General features: G+C 35.1%; 1 long non-coding RNA gene across 3 annotated transcripts in view; it reads right to left on the reverse strand.

The window, feature by feature from the left end:
* Window positions 1-642: 642 nt before the first annotated feature.
* The window catches only part of LOC138159797 (uncharacterized), a 197,687-nt gene continuing 183,357 nt past the window's right edge, over window positions 643-14,972 (reverse strand). For all 3 annotated transcript variants that reach the window (XR_011167984.1, XR_011167982.1, XR_011167983.1), the window contains one exon: window positions 643-1,361. This is a non-coding gene — a long non-coding RNA (uncharacterized lncRNA). The remainder of the gene's footprint in view (window positions 1,362-14,972) is intronic.

Below are 14,972 nucleotides of genomic sequence, written 5' to 3' on the forward strand. Positions count from 1 at the left end.
TTTTAAGATAGGCCTTTCTGAGTTCTCACTTCGACTAAGGCAACACCCATTCAGTGATTAGGGCTGTTTAAGAAGCAAAGGAATGGCCCCTTTAATTAAAAAAAAATCAAACTGGGAGGGGAAGATGATCTTGGTTTCTGGCCAAAAGAGGAAAGAATTACTACATACATTCATCTTGAGTCTCTAAGGCCAAAAAATAAATATTAAGTGGTCTTTGGGTAAGGACCTATTGTCGGCCAATGTCTTGTGATGCAGTTCCTACATATGTTTTTATTCCCATATTCAAGATGAAGAAACTGAGGTTTAAAGAATTTAAGGGATATGGCTACAGATAGATATAGATATAGATATAGAATGTATATGTATATATGCATACATATATACATACACACATATTTGAATGTGCATTGATTTCTATACAAACATACTCATACATACATATATGTACACATGTGTATACACACATGTGTGAAGTAAATCTCAAAAATGGCATTTCAACACAGGATATACTGACACAAATTTCAGCACTTAATATGATGTCAGACTGTGTTGTTATGTTTGTTTTCCTAAATTAAGTTTCCCCACTTAAAAAAAAAAAACATCAACTTTGTTATACAGACTGAATCTCAGGAAAAGTTCTAGATATAGATGTTTTATTTTTTATTAGGATTCTTATCTCTTTCCGCACTCTTCCTAACTCACAAGGAAACACATTTACATCAGAGCTGTATATATTTTACAGAATCAAATAGAAAGAACCTAAAACAAGTGACTATAGTGGTAGATAAAAGTTTAAGGTTGAGGCACCACCACACCTAGATGCATTTTCCTCCTGAATAAGGCATGAGTTCACACATTTACTCTTTTCAATAAAGTAGTTGCAAAATTTGTACTCCTCTCTTCTGAGGTTCTATGTTTCAATCCTTGGAATCAAGTAACCCAGAATGTTTTTATGAGGGAAGCAATCATAATGCTCCCCAAGTAAGTGCTCAAGCAGAAAGGAAAGAAATCACCTTACCAACATGATGATTAGTGTCGATTACTGAGCTGCTAGAAACCTCTTCCTCTGGTGCACAGCCCTAGCTGCAGCTCAACCCTAGTCCTTTGTATCGCCTGGTGCAGAAATCTCTCTCTGGCAAATATTAGTGCTCAGGGAGATGGGAGATAGAGAAAAGAGAGGGGTAAAATAGGGATATGGGAAGATGGCCTGGTTCCCGGGCTCCATGGCTGTGGTGGTCTGGCAAAGTCCTGGTGTTCCTCACCAAGTAGTTCAGCTGCCATTTGGAAAGGTTTCCTCTCCAGATGATAGATGCAAGACAGTTACTTTTCAGTTTCAGGTGCTTCCTCTCTGCCCTCTGATTCTACTCTCCACAGTGGGCAGGTATGGAAAGAAATCAGGAAGAGGAATGAAAAACTATTTGAGATCAATAAGGTTATATTTTCTATTTAATTGCTTTAATCAAATGATACCATGGTAGTTTGATAGAGTCATCTTGAGGGAAGGAATCCAAGAACTTGTGTCACAAGGGCAAAATAAATTGGCCTTATTGTAGCTTTAGAGCACCATTGGTCCAATCACTCTTTCAACTGTTACTTCCCAATGACCACACCACTGCTTGTGTCATTTTCCCTTTTGCCTACAATGTCAATCCCTTTCTGCATTCTACCATTTCCTTAAGCCTTCTTCTGTTCCTGCCAGTCTAATGTGAAAATTGTCTCTTTAAAGATATGTCTAACTGCACACAGAGCAAATCAAAGTAGCTCTTATATATAAAATGACGCAAGCACTGGTGTGGTAATTGGGAAGTAACAATTTAAAGAGTGATTATTCCATGACAGCATAGAAAATAGTGACTGAACATGAATATTGACTGATTGTCTCTTTTATTAAATTTTCAAATATATAGGTGGTTACCAAATAGACAGCACCAGAGAGGTATCATGATTTTTATGTATACTACTTATTTTACAATTTCTGATTATTCTTTAGGCTTCACTCCAAACCCTCCAGAATTGCTTTTCAATGACATAAAAACCTCTTCACCCTAGAAGTTCATTCTATCCCCAGATGTCTCCACTGCAATTTCCCTGTACCCTGTAGCCTCTCCCTAGAATCAGCTAGCTTTCTCCCAGTCTCCATTTGTGGAGGATGCCCAAACCATTCAAGTTTTGATTACTCTTCTGACTCATCACACTTTCCTTACCATGCTCTTAAGTCTGTGTGCCTTCATCTCCCTCCTCTATGGCTTTTCAAGTCCATTTTATATATTCTCCCATTACAATGTAAATTCATTGAGGGCAGGGATTCTTTCTGCTTGTATTTGCACAGCACCTAAGTACTATAGCTGGCATATAAAAAGCACTTTAAAATACTTGTTGACTTTTTCAAATTGCATGTTTTCTTTTGAAAACTAATACAGATATCTTGAGATTCTTAAGTAAGAGCAGCTATATATTCCTGTTTCTGTATATAAAACAAGTATATTAGAAACTCAAATTCATTTAATTCCTACATTTGTACTACACCCATCTCCTTAATGCAAATCAATATACTTCCTGTAACTGATGCCAATCCAGAACAGCTAATCTCTTGCTTGACCTTAGAACCTGGGGGCTGTTGTGTAACCTGTAACAGATGTATTTCTTCTTAAACCCTACATGTCGGTCATCATTCTTAAAAGATCAAATAAAGAAGATAACGAAATGTGAAATTGCTTGTCTCATATTTTCCACATAAGCAAAAAAGGAATTATAATGGTATCCATCTCTCAGGGTAGTTGTGACACTTAAATGAGATAATATACATGAAATGCTTTGCAAATCTTTAAGAATGATAGTTATCTTCTCAACTTTTTTGATGGTGTTTAAAAGAAATGGTTCTGGGATAAATTACTGTTTTCTTATTATTTTATATTTGTAACCTGCAGATCAAATAACATTTGAATAGGACTCTCATCATTGGGAAAGATTAATTATTCACTGCTGCATTCCTATGTAAGAGGTAGAGTTAGTGAGAGTTTAAAAGAGAGGTATTGGTCTTCTGGTTTCTTGCTTCAAGAGAGAAGATGCATCATTCCTGTTTCTCATCAGGAATATGTCCCTGAAGGGAGAGAAAGACTCTGGGAATGTGCCAAATATTGACGAGGTGAAAATTGAAGTAAGTCCCTATTCCAACTTTATTATACTAGAAACTTTGGGGATTTCTCTTTAAATGAAATCTGGGACTCTTTCTTATGATGAGCTGAATTTTCTTTTTCCCAGTGAGACAGTTCATTTACTCTTTATATCTCCAGTATATTTTGTAGAACATTTTTTTATTTGTGTTTGTTGTTGTCTAGGTTAAATAGGTTTATTTAATATTTGCTATGCATAGTCATCATGGAATTTAGATTTAGTGGGAAAAGAATCAATTCTTGGATATTATAGTTTGGGGAACCCTTTCCCCACTAAGGGATAGCCATGAGGAACTGAACTTGAACCTAAAAAACCCCCTAGACTTATAATACTTAGGAAGCACAAATAGATATTCACACACAGACATACAAAAAACAAACTAACAGCAATTAAAAAAACAAAAACAAAAATTAAACAGCCACCCCATTAAACACACCAAAGCCTCTCTACAAGAATATATCAATAATTTCTGATCTCTGTTTTTTTTAAGGAGTGGTGGGTGGTGGGTGGAGAGGGGATTGGAAGGTTTGTTATTGTTTGTCATTTTAAGTCTTAAGTAATTACATTTTGTGCTTAGTAGTTTTACGATATTTTGCCATGACAATCTATTGTTTTCAGAATGGCTATATTTCAGTAGAGCTTTTTACATATTTATTACCTACAGTCCTTTGCACAAGAGGGAAAAAGACCTGCTTTTTGTGATTGAAAATACTAGGATTGAATGCTACTCTCTAGGCTTACTGACAGGATCCTTGGGAAAACTTTAGTAAAAGCCAGTACAAAGGGGAAGATATGCTCCTCATTTTTTTTTAGATTCCAGTCTAAGTATGCCTATTTACTTTTTCAAAATAATTCAAGATATTAGAACTATTTTTCATAAATTTCTTTATTATTAATAGAATAATTTCTGTAGTTTGTGTTAAATAAAGATTTTCCGTTATCCCATGGTCTTCAACATTTACTTTTTCATATTTTAGTAACTCCTTGATTTTGCCACTTAATCTGGGTTAGGTAGTCTTCTAGGTTTGGGAATGAAATTATTTCAGTAATGCAGTGTTTTGTGACTTTGAGCTTAAAGCACTAGTGGCAATAAAAATTATGAAACATTTTCCTATAACTGACAATCTTTATTTTCAATGTTTTTATGATGCAGTACTCACACAAAAGTATTTATGTCCTCACATTATTCTATGGGCCATTGTGGTGGTGGTGATTATTATTATCATATTATTATTATTATTATTACTTTTATATCATCATCATCATCATCACCATCATCATTATATCCCTTAAAGAAAAAGGATTAGAGTTTTGAATTTAACAGTGTTTTCAAAATGAATGACAATTTAGGGATTATAATTGATTTATTTTGGTCTGAGAATAAACTGACAAAAATGTTTTGTTTTTTAATTCTTTATAAATGCAACAGAAAGCAATATTCCTTTGTGGGAAATGGAACTAGACAATTTAAGGTCACATTTAGGTTATTCAAACAAGCAAACAAAAAAGCAAAGACAGGATCATGAAGTTCCCATTGCTGATGGGAAGCACCCTTCAGAAAATGTGCTTTCCCAGTCTACTGGCTAATGTAAAGAAACAAGTTAAATGAGATGAATCTTATTTTCAGCGAAAAACCTCCATCAGAAAACATTTTTGTTTATAAATTATGAAAAGGAGAGAGAGAATGCTGGCTATTTTAAGAATCACTTGGTTTCTAACTTATTAAGATATTTAACCATTTTAATTGCCTTTTTTCATAACCTTAATTTGATTCAATGAATACTCAACAGGCCTTTAGGTGTCCAATCAGTGTTATCTGAAGAGTCTATTCTCCATGTGACATCAAAGTATAACAACCATTAGTTATTGGTGGTTTTCTACTTCAAGAATTACAAATTTAATCATTTAAAATTGTACAAAATCCTTTTGAATTTCCCATTTCCTAAATTAACATTATTAATGTTATTCAATTCAAGTATTATTAAATGGGTACTTTATCTCAGGCAATGTCTTAGACACTAAGGATTAAAAAAAGTTCTGGCCTTCAAGCATCCTATAATCGATGAGAATCATTTCACACTATTGAACTATTAAATCAAGTTTCTGATAGGTCTGTAGATCATTTCCTTATTGGGATCTTCTTGTCCTCTTTTATAAAACCTCACACTCATTACCATATAGTCTTATTGTATTTATGTTAGGCTGGTATTTTCATAGTAAATTTGTAAATATGAAACTTTAAAACAATACATTATATCTTCAAGGTAATGTTTTAACTCATCTTTATGGACAAATATTCTAAAACTAGATACTAATTTGAATATATGTGTGTATACATATGTGTATCTGAGATCACACTAATTTGAGCTTGTCATGGAAACATTTTTGCAAAACAAGTAACAAATATTATAAATAAATAACAGTAATAGTGGATATTTGTATGGGGAGATGTAATTTATAAATCACTGTTCATGCCATAGAACAAAAGAATTTTAGATTTGGAAAGGGCCTCAACAGTCATCAAGCCCAATCCATATCTGGGAGAGAAAAAAAATGCCTGCTACAACATACCTGGCAAGTAATTATTACATTAAATCTTGACAGCAATCCTATAATGTAGATAATAAAATTTTATTTTCTGAGTCTCAGTATTGTAAGGTAAATTCTATGAAGATGATGAATGAAAGAATTATAACTTGAAACTAGATCTTCTAACTCCTCAATCCAGTATGTTTTTTTTTCCAAAAGAGTACAATGGTCAGCTCCATTGCTTAGTATGTAATTATTCTCAAATTCTAGCTTTCATTTCCAAACTATATTGCAAGCTTCTATCTCTCATATCATTTATCCTAATGCTAGATCCAAAGGAAGGCCTCAATGCATATTTATTTATTGAATATAAATGTGAAAATCAGCAATGAATATGAGTCACTCCTATACATTCTCCTTTATTATGAAGCTATAACAAAGAATATTTGGGGTCTAAAGAGCAGGGATGTGCTAGCACCCTAACTGTGTCATTTATTTAGGAGAAAGAGCACTCTTGATTATTCTGAGATTTCTACTTAGCTGAAAGTATAACTAGTAAGTGGAAGAAGCATGCTGCCATTTTCAGGGGTAAGGTTAAGCTGGGAAAGATGCAGATGAGACCAATGGTGGGACATCAAAAGTAAAAAGTTTACCAAAAATGTATTGATATAGGAGAAGGGAGAGGAGGAAAGGTGTGATTAGATGAGTGTAAGAACATACTCCAAGGGCAAGGGATACCCAGGACACTAATTGACTGCCTTCTGAATTATTGACACTGTGGAAGAGCTTTAACTACCCTATCCTGATTGTGACTCTTGGAATTTCAGCTGACTTTGAATGGACAGGTAAGTCTGTGTACTCTGTGAGCTCTCTATATAAAATAACAGTAAAAAACAATGACAACATTTACATTTTGATGATGCCTAATATTTTCCAAAAAGCTTTTGCATACATCATCTCATTTTATCAAGAGGGGAAAAAATAGACAAAAATTTGCCCCTAGTAGTCCTGTCCTAAGACTAAAATGTCTGCATAACACATAACACAAAGGATCAATCTTACTAAAAAAAATGTTAAAAAGGAATAACTTACAAGATAGCTAATAACTAAACTAAGTATCTTCTGAAAGGGAAGTATCCAAGCTGTGGTGTTGTGTTTTGACTCAAGAAGAAAACCAGAAAATATAATTAAATTGTAATCTGTATATTATTTCACTCCATTTGTGAAATTAAAATGGAAATGTTCCCACTGCTCTCTTTAAGGGCATTTCTAAAACAAATATGCTGATAAAGTCAGCATCTTAAAATCATGATATATGAAAAGAAGGTATTTCTTTGAAAGCTACAGTGAATAATAAACTATGCCAATTTCAGAAATTTACCATAGATTTAATTCAATTTCAGTGTCTTTTTTTAGCATGTATCTTAAAAATATAGACAGTGATCATATCTCTAAAACTAGGCATTCCTAATAATAGAAATGGAATTTAAATTTCTGTCTTTGTCCTTTTTTTCCCCTCTATGTCCTACCTGGTCATAGCATATTAACTGAGGGAGCAATTACTTGTGTTAAAAACTATTATCCTATCACTGCAAGACAATTGCAACTACATTAAAATCAGAAACATTTTCTAACATGATTAAAATAGAAAGTTACTAAAAGCACTAGTATATCTTAAAATTGGATTATTTGGCTATCTGTATCATCAGCCTAATAAATAACAGGTCCTAAAATGTAATACCTGTGATTACTCCAATTTCATTTATGGTAGTACAGCTATATCTTCTCTGTTTATTGTCACAGTAATAAGGGTGAATTCTGGAACACTGGGTATAATAACCTGAAATTGGATAGCTTATACAGTGATCGCAAGACAAGAACAATCAAGTTTTTTTTTCTAGAAATAAGAAGGGCCATTTACTATATAAATAACAGTTAGTCGTGCTGATGCCTAAACCATGTGTATCAGGATGCTATATACTACTTACTAATTCTATGCATTACTAAAATGAATTTTTAACTGAAATGGCATCTAAATTTCAAATGATATGGACTCAACAGAACATATGTACTAGTGTACATGATAATTAGTAGCATGATCTTATTTTCATTTTACAACAAATCCTGAATTAAATTATCCTTTTCATCACATATCAAATAATATGAGATAAGTTTAAATATCTGAAAATAAAAGAAATAGTATTTCAGTACTGGACCACAATTACTTTGGTAAGTGAACTCTTCATTTCAGACAGAACTCTCAGTTAATGAGCAGTGGTTCAAATTTTCTCAGTAAATAATTCCTATCATCACCCAAAGAATGTAATTTTGCATGTGGCCAAACTAATCCTTGTCATTTTCCCTTCATGCTTATCAAAGTGTAGAAGCCACACATGGAAACCAGCCATGGATGTGTTTAAAGACTGATTTGTGTTCTGGGTAAAAACTCTTTGCTCAGAAATATGGTGATGAGTGAGAGTTCAATAAACAAAATGCGAGAAACCAAAATCCTAAAAGCACAATTTGTTTATATGGGAGGCTATATGTGGCCTTTGAATTCAATGAACATTTAGTAAGTGCCTACTATATCGCAGGTAATGTATGTACTAAGGCCTTGTAATATAGAAAGAAGAAACATGCAGTCTCTACATTGAAGGAGCTTACAATTTAATAGGGTGACAACATGCAAACAAAAATCTACACAAGTTATATACAGGATAAATAGAAAATGATTTAAAAATCAGAAGCACTGGAATTAAGAAGGGTTAGGATAAGTTTCCTGTAGAACGCAGGAACTTAGTTTATTATTAAAGGAAACTGGGAAGGTTGGGAGTCAGAAAGAGATAGAGAGTACTCTTGGCATGGGTCCTGGGCAGAGAAATTACCCAGAGCCAAGAGATGAAGTATTTTTTTTTTCCAGAATAGCCAGAAGACCAGTGTCACTGAATTGAAGATTAATTGTTGGGGAGTAAGATAAAAGATTGTAAAGACAGGAGGGGGCTAGTTTTATTATTTTTAATAACCCATTATTTTTTTAATTTTTTATTTTACATCACTCATTTTCATGAGATTTTGAGGTACAAATTTTCTCCCTGTTTTTCACTTACCCACCACCCCAAAACAGCGATCCCACTGAATATCCCCTCCCCCAATCTACTCTCTTCCATATCTTCCCCCATTTCCCACTTCTGACTTTCCAGTAGGACATAGTTAATATCTATGCCCCAGTGAGTGTATATCTTATTTCCCAGTTACATGCAAAATAATAATACCAATATACATATATTTTAAACATTTGATTTTAAAACTTTGAATTCCAGATTATTTCCCTACCTCTCTCGTAACCCACCATTACTGGGTAGATAAGCTATTAAATATAGATTGTACATGTGTAGCTAGGCAAAACATTTCCATAGTGGATATCTTGTGAAAGGCTGACTATTTCCCTCCATCCTATCCCACACCCCGACTAGTACATTGATCCTTTCACTTTTCAAAAGTGGGTGTTTCCAACTTTCTTCTCCCCTAGCCTTCCCTCCCTTCCATAATCCCCCCTCTCCCCTCTGGACACCTTCCCCCCTACTCTACTGTAGGGTAAGATACCTTATTTTGTGCGGATGTCATTCCCTCCATAAGCCCAATTCAATGACAATAAGGTTGACTTATTCCCTTTTACCTTCCTGTTCTTCCCCTCCATTTTAACAGTTTCCCCTTGCATCTTCTATATGAGATAATTTACCCATTCTATCTCTCTCCATCTCCTCTCATTATATTCCTCCCTCATTTCTTAATTTTACCTTTTAAGTATCATCCCTTCTTATTTAATTGGTCCTGTGCCCTCTCTCTATGTATACCTGTACACACATATATACACACACTCACATACCTATATATACACACACACATTTATATATTTATATTTTCCCCTGAAACAGGATACTCAGTTTTTCTGGGTAGGTGATTCTTGGTTTTAATCCCAGCTCCTTTACCCTATGGAATAACATATTCCAAGCCCTTTCATCCCTTAGGGTAGAAGCTGCCAGATCCTATGTTATCCTGATTGTGTTTCCACAGTATTCAAATTGTTTCTTCCTGGCTGCTTGTAATATTTTCTCCTTGATCTGGGAACTCCGGAACCTGGCTATAATATTCCTAGGAGTTTTCTTTTTGGGATCTTTTTTTCTTGAGGTGATTGGTGGATTCTTTCAACCTCTATTTTGCCCTCTGGTTCTAAAACATCAGGGCAATTTTCCTAGAGAATTTCTTGAAGTATGATTTCTAGGTTCTTATTTTGATCATGGCTTTCAGGTACTCCAACAATTTTTAAATTATCTCTACTGGATCTATTTTCTAGGTCAGTTGTTTTCCCAATGTGATATTTCACATTGCCTTCTATTTTTTCATTTGTTTGGATCTGTTTTATAGTATCTTGATTTCTCATAAAGTCACTAGTTTCCGTTTGCTACAATATAATTCTCAAGGAAGAATACTCTTTAGTGAGCTTTTGAGATTCTTTTTCCATTTGGCAAAAATGAGCTTTTTAAGGCATTCTTCTCCTCACTGACTTTTTGAGCCTCTTTTGCCATTTGAGTTACTCTATTTTTTAAGGCACTATTTTCTTCAATCAGGTTGTTGCCTCTTATTTCATAATTTTCTTGAATCGTTCTCATTCCTCTTCCCAATTTTTCCTTTACACTTTTATTTGGTTTTCAAAATCCTTCTTAAGCTCCTCTATTGTCTGTAAGCAGCTAATTTTTTTGTTGGAAGCTTTTGGTACAGGAGTTGTGACTTCACTGTCTTACTCCTGTTCAATGCCCCTATCCTTTTTGTCCCCAAAATAGGAGTCTAATATCAGACTGCTCTGCTTGCTTTGCTTGCTCATGTTGCTGTTCAATTACTCGACTTTTGAACTTTTTGCCACAGTAGAACTCTGCTACCAGAGCAGAGAGCTTTGTCCCAAATCACTGGGATTTTCTCAGCTGCTGGAGCTGTTAGTTGGCTGCCCTCTCTGAATCCCCCACATGCTCTGGCACATTGGTCATGAACCCCAGGACCTGTACCTCAGACAGTGGTCCAGGTCCAAGCAGGTTAAACAAGAGTAATTACCCCTCAGACTGGGTGGTTGATTCCCCTACCATCTCAGGCCCAGAGCTCTGAAGCAGCCATGTGGCAGTGGCTGGATGGTCCAGAGGCAAAGGCCAGACCACACTCCTGAAATCACAGGTCCAAAAGTCCACACTGCACCGAGATCTCACTTTATCCTTAGCATCTACAAGTTGATAATTCTGCAAACTGGCACAGCTACTTGTTATCTGAAGTCCCTCCAGCTGGTGGCTGGTTGTGGCTACCCCGAGGCTAAAACCTTCAGCTCATGTGGGGCTGGGCTCAGCTGTTCTGGCCCCTTCCTGTTGGCCTGCCAGGCTGTCTTCAGTAGGAGGTTAGCTTCTCTGTGTCATTTTGTGGATTCTGTAGGTCCAAAATTTGTTTAGAGTCATTTTTCACATGAATTGGGGCAGGTGGGAGCTGAAGCCCCACAGAGGTCCTGTTTCTACTCTGCCATCTTGATTCTGCCCTCAGGGGCTAGTTTTATGGAAGAGGAAACTGAGGTCCTCAAAATTTGAGTGATACTCAATGTCAGAGAGTAGTACCTGGAATTTGAACTCTAAACCTTTGACTCCAAATTATTCCTTTTTGTATGATAACATATCTAAAAAGGTGTTGTTTCTGGTACCCCTTCCCCAATCCTTTCCCCATTCAAGTAGAATGTAAACTCCTTGAGAGGTTTGTGTTTTGTTTTTTTGGAGGGAGTGCAGTTTCTTTGAATACAAAGGAGCCAATAGAATCCCTGGGATTTTTTATGGTGGAGTGGGGGGTGGGGAATGAGGGGATTTGTATCTGTGATTTCACTGCCATAGGGAACTCATGGGGAAATTCTATCATTGTAGATGGGATAGCAATAAACATTTATATAGCACCTACTGTGTGCCAAATACTGTGCTAAGCACTTTACAAATATTTCTTTTCATTTACCAACAGTTTTGCAATTTATAGTGTTAGAAAATTGAGTGGGCTCCTAGAGGTTACATAATTGATCCAGGGTCATACAGTCAGCCCTTTTAGAAGCAAAATTTGAACCGACGTCTTTCTGACTTCAAGGCAACACCCTGTTTAACTCTAGCCTGTCTGTTAGGTACTTAATAAATACTCGGTGAATTGAATGGTAGCTTCAAAGAGGCCCATTTACATGTGATATAAAGACAAACTCCCCAATAACTGGAACCATCTAAATTTGCATGGGATACAGTACTCAGGAAAACTTTTGAGGGTGAAGTGGGGAGAAGGGAGCTTCCACCAAAATCTACAATTCTTGTTTTTCACAGTGTGTTTTAGAGAGAGGTTTTTGGAAGCTGCAAATTGGATTCGATAGCCTCTAAGGTCCCTTCCAATTCTGAGATTCTTAATTCTGTGACAAATCTCTTCATATGACAAATGCTTAACCAACATTTGCTGAGTGGAGTAATGAATGGATCTTCTTCTGTCTTTTCTCATTAGAGTTCTTCTTTGTTCTACATTAGTGGCAGAACCAAAAGGCAGCAAAGAAAATCCTGGACTGTCAAATCTGCTGTTTAAAAGTCGACATATTCTAGACAAACACATTAGTAAAAATGGAAAATGAAGTCAAATCTTTATCTTTGATAATATAGAGAAGTAGCAGGGAATAAATAATCCTCAAGTCATTCATTGAATGGAAGAATTCAGTAAATATTCATTAAAAACCTGGGACTACAAAATAGGGAATATAAACCAGAAATACAGGGGAAAAATGGGTTCTAGTTCTTGCCCTCAAGGAGTTTATACTTTACTAGATTTTATATAGGTGTGTTTATTTACATTGTCTCAAATGTAGGTATTTAAACAGACTCACAGGATCAAACTGACTTCTCACCCAACATTTCACATATGCCAAATTCTGGATTGATTGGTGATTCCTTTTCCAATGTGGAAATTCAGAACTATACATTTGCTGCATTTTCTCCTTATTGCTCCCTAAATGCTTTGAATAACTGATATTTTGTTTGTTCATTTTCTTAATTATAAGTACATGCAGTGAGCACCCAATAAATAAACTTGTGAGACTGGATTAGCAGAGGATACAAGGTTAATAACCTGAAGATTTTGATTCACCTCCTTACTAGATATAGTGAAGTATTTTAGATTTGAAAGATCCTTCTACTCATTCCATATCCTTCCCTGTTCCTTATCCAAGGCTGCCACAAAACCCAACAGCCTGCTCACAAAGGTTGGTTGTTATGTGAGCCATTGACTATCTTCTTTCCATCCAGAAATATACAAATAAATAAATATCAATTATGCTGAGACTGTCTCCTAAGTTTCTCAGTCCTACCATCTGTCTGGCTTCTATTCCCTGCAGACCCCTGGCACTTTTATTTTATCTGTTAATAACTTTTAAGGGAGCTAGATAGTACAGTGGCTAGAGTGCTGGGCCTGATGAAAGGAAGAGTCGTCTTCATGAATTCAAATCTGGCCTCAGACACTTACTAGCTGTGTGACCCTTGGCAAGTCACTTAAGCCTCTTTGCCTCAATTTCCTAATCTGGAAAATGAGAGGGAGAAGGGAATGGCAAATGACTCCAGTATCTTAGGCAAAAACTTCCTAAATAGGTTCACATAGAGTTGAACACAGCTGAAAATGACTGAACAACAACTGGAAAACTTTTAAAACTTCCAGCCTTTTCATTTGTTCTACTTAATTTTCTTTTCTTTTCTATCTCTCTAACTTAAACACATTGAGACAAAAGGTGAAAAATTTGAGAACAAGTAAATATCATGACTTTTTCTACCTCTAACCCAGGACTGAGCACAGTATAATTTGACTGTGTAATGACATTGTAAAAATTTGTTATTTTTAAAATTCATGCATTCATTTGTAGAAATTCATTATTAATAGAGATATCCTATCATTATCATATCTACAGAAGATAAAAATGAACAGCAGGGATCTGTAGCAAATACATTAAAGCCAAGGATACCTAGATATCTATAAAGAAGATGACTAAGAATTAACAATATGAACAACAATAAGGAAACTGATCTATCTTCTCTCAACTACTAAGTTTCATCAGATAAAACCTTTGGTTATCTTCTTCATTAGATGCAGATTTTTTTATTCTTTTAAACTATTTTATAGATACCACTTATTAAAAAAAACTTACTTTCAAAAAAACAAAACAAAACTCCTTCCTCTACTCCTACCCAATGAACTACCCCTCAAAAAAAAAAAGAATAATAAATGAAAGGAGGGAGAGGAAAGGTTAAACCAAAACATCCTACACATGAACATGTTTGACTGTACAGTCAATACCCTATACCTAATAGTCTTTCCCACTTAATTACAAGGAAAGTTATAGCCAGACCTATTCACTAGATGTATTTTGAAAGAAAAGAGATGGTAGATCAATGTAAACAAAAAAATCCATCCCAAACTTAAAATATGTTTTAATGGAGCTAATGACACATTTATTTTAATTTTGACCCTGCCTCAAATTTAAAGCAAAATTCATCACACTAAAAGGCTCAATATTTGAGGCAAAATCAGTGTTTTCTTTGTCAAATGACTTAACTTTCTGAATAACTATCTGATGTCTTTCTATTATTTGGCAGGCAGTTGTTTTGACTGGAAAGAGAGATACTGCACAGTACCATATTGTTCAGGGCATCCGTGAGTAACACCTGCTCTTGGTTATTGTATTTATATTATGGGAATATCTCTGTGCTAGTTATTTCAGTGATTTATAGGAGGAAATGATTCAGCAATGGGAACTTGATGTTCCCCGGGGAATTGATTGTTTTCCCAGGCTGACTCTAGGCAAAACAACATGCTGGATGATAGGAGATATTCTTCACCTGAATCACTTCAGTAGTCAAGACTATTCAATAATAAACAATCAGACTGTTATTACTGAATTGGTTGTGCCATTCAGCTATTATTTGACCTGCTAGATACACGTGGAGAGCTAGTATCCTTATTGTGACTTCCACTGACAAATCTGTCATTTATTCTCCCCACTTCCCCAGTCTCCTTTGACATCTTTGGGATTGAATTTCCTTTTGCTGATTAATAACCATTAAGAAATAACTGAGGAGATGAGAATATAATGTGAATATTCTTGAAGAGAAAATTAGAATAAGTCATAAAATGTTTTCTCAATATCATTAAAATGTACAAAAAGAAAAGTGTATTAGAGAAAG

This window comes from Petaurus breviceps, unplaced genomic scaffold (assembly GCF_028583685.1).
Source record: "Petaurus breviceps papuanus isolate PSGF00001 unplaced genomic scaffold, PetGlider_PUasm1.0 178, whole genome shotgun sequence".
Taxonomy (NCBI): domain Eukaryota; kingdom Metazoa; phylum Chordata; class Mammalia; order Diprotodontia; family Petauridae; genus Petaurus; species Petaurus breviceps.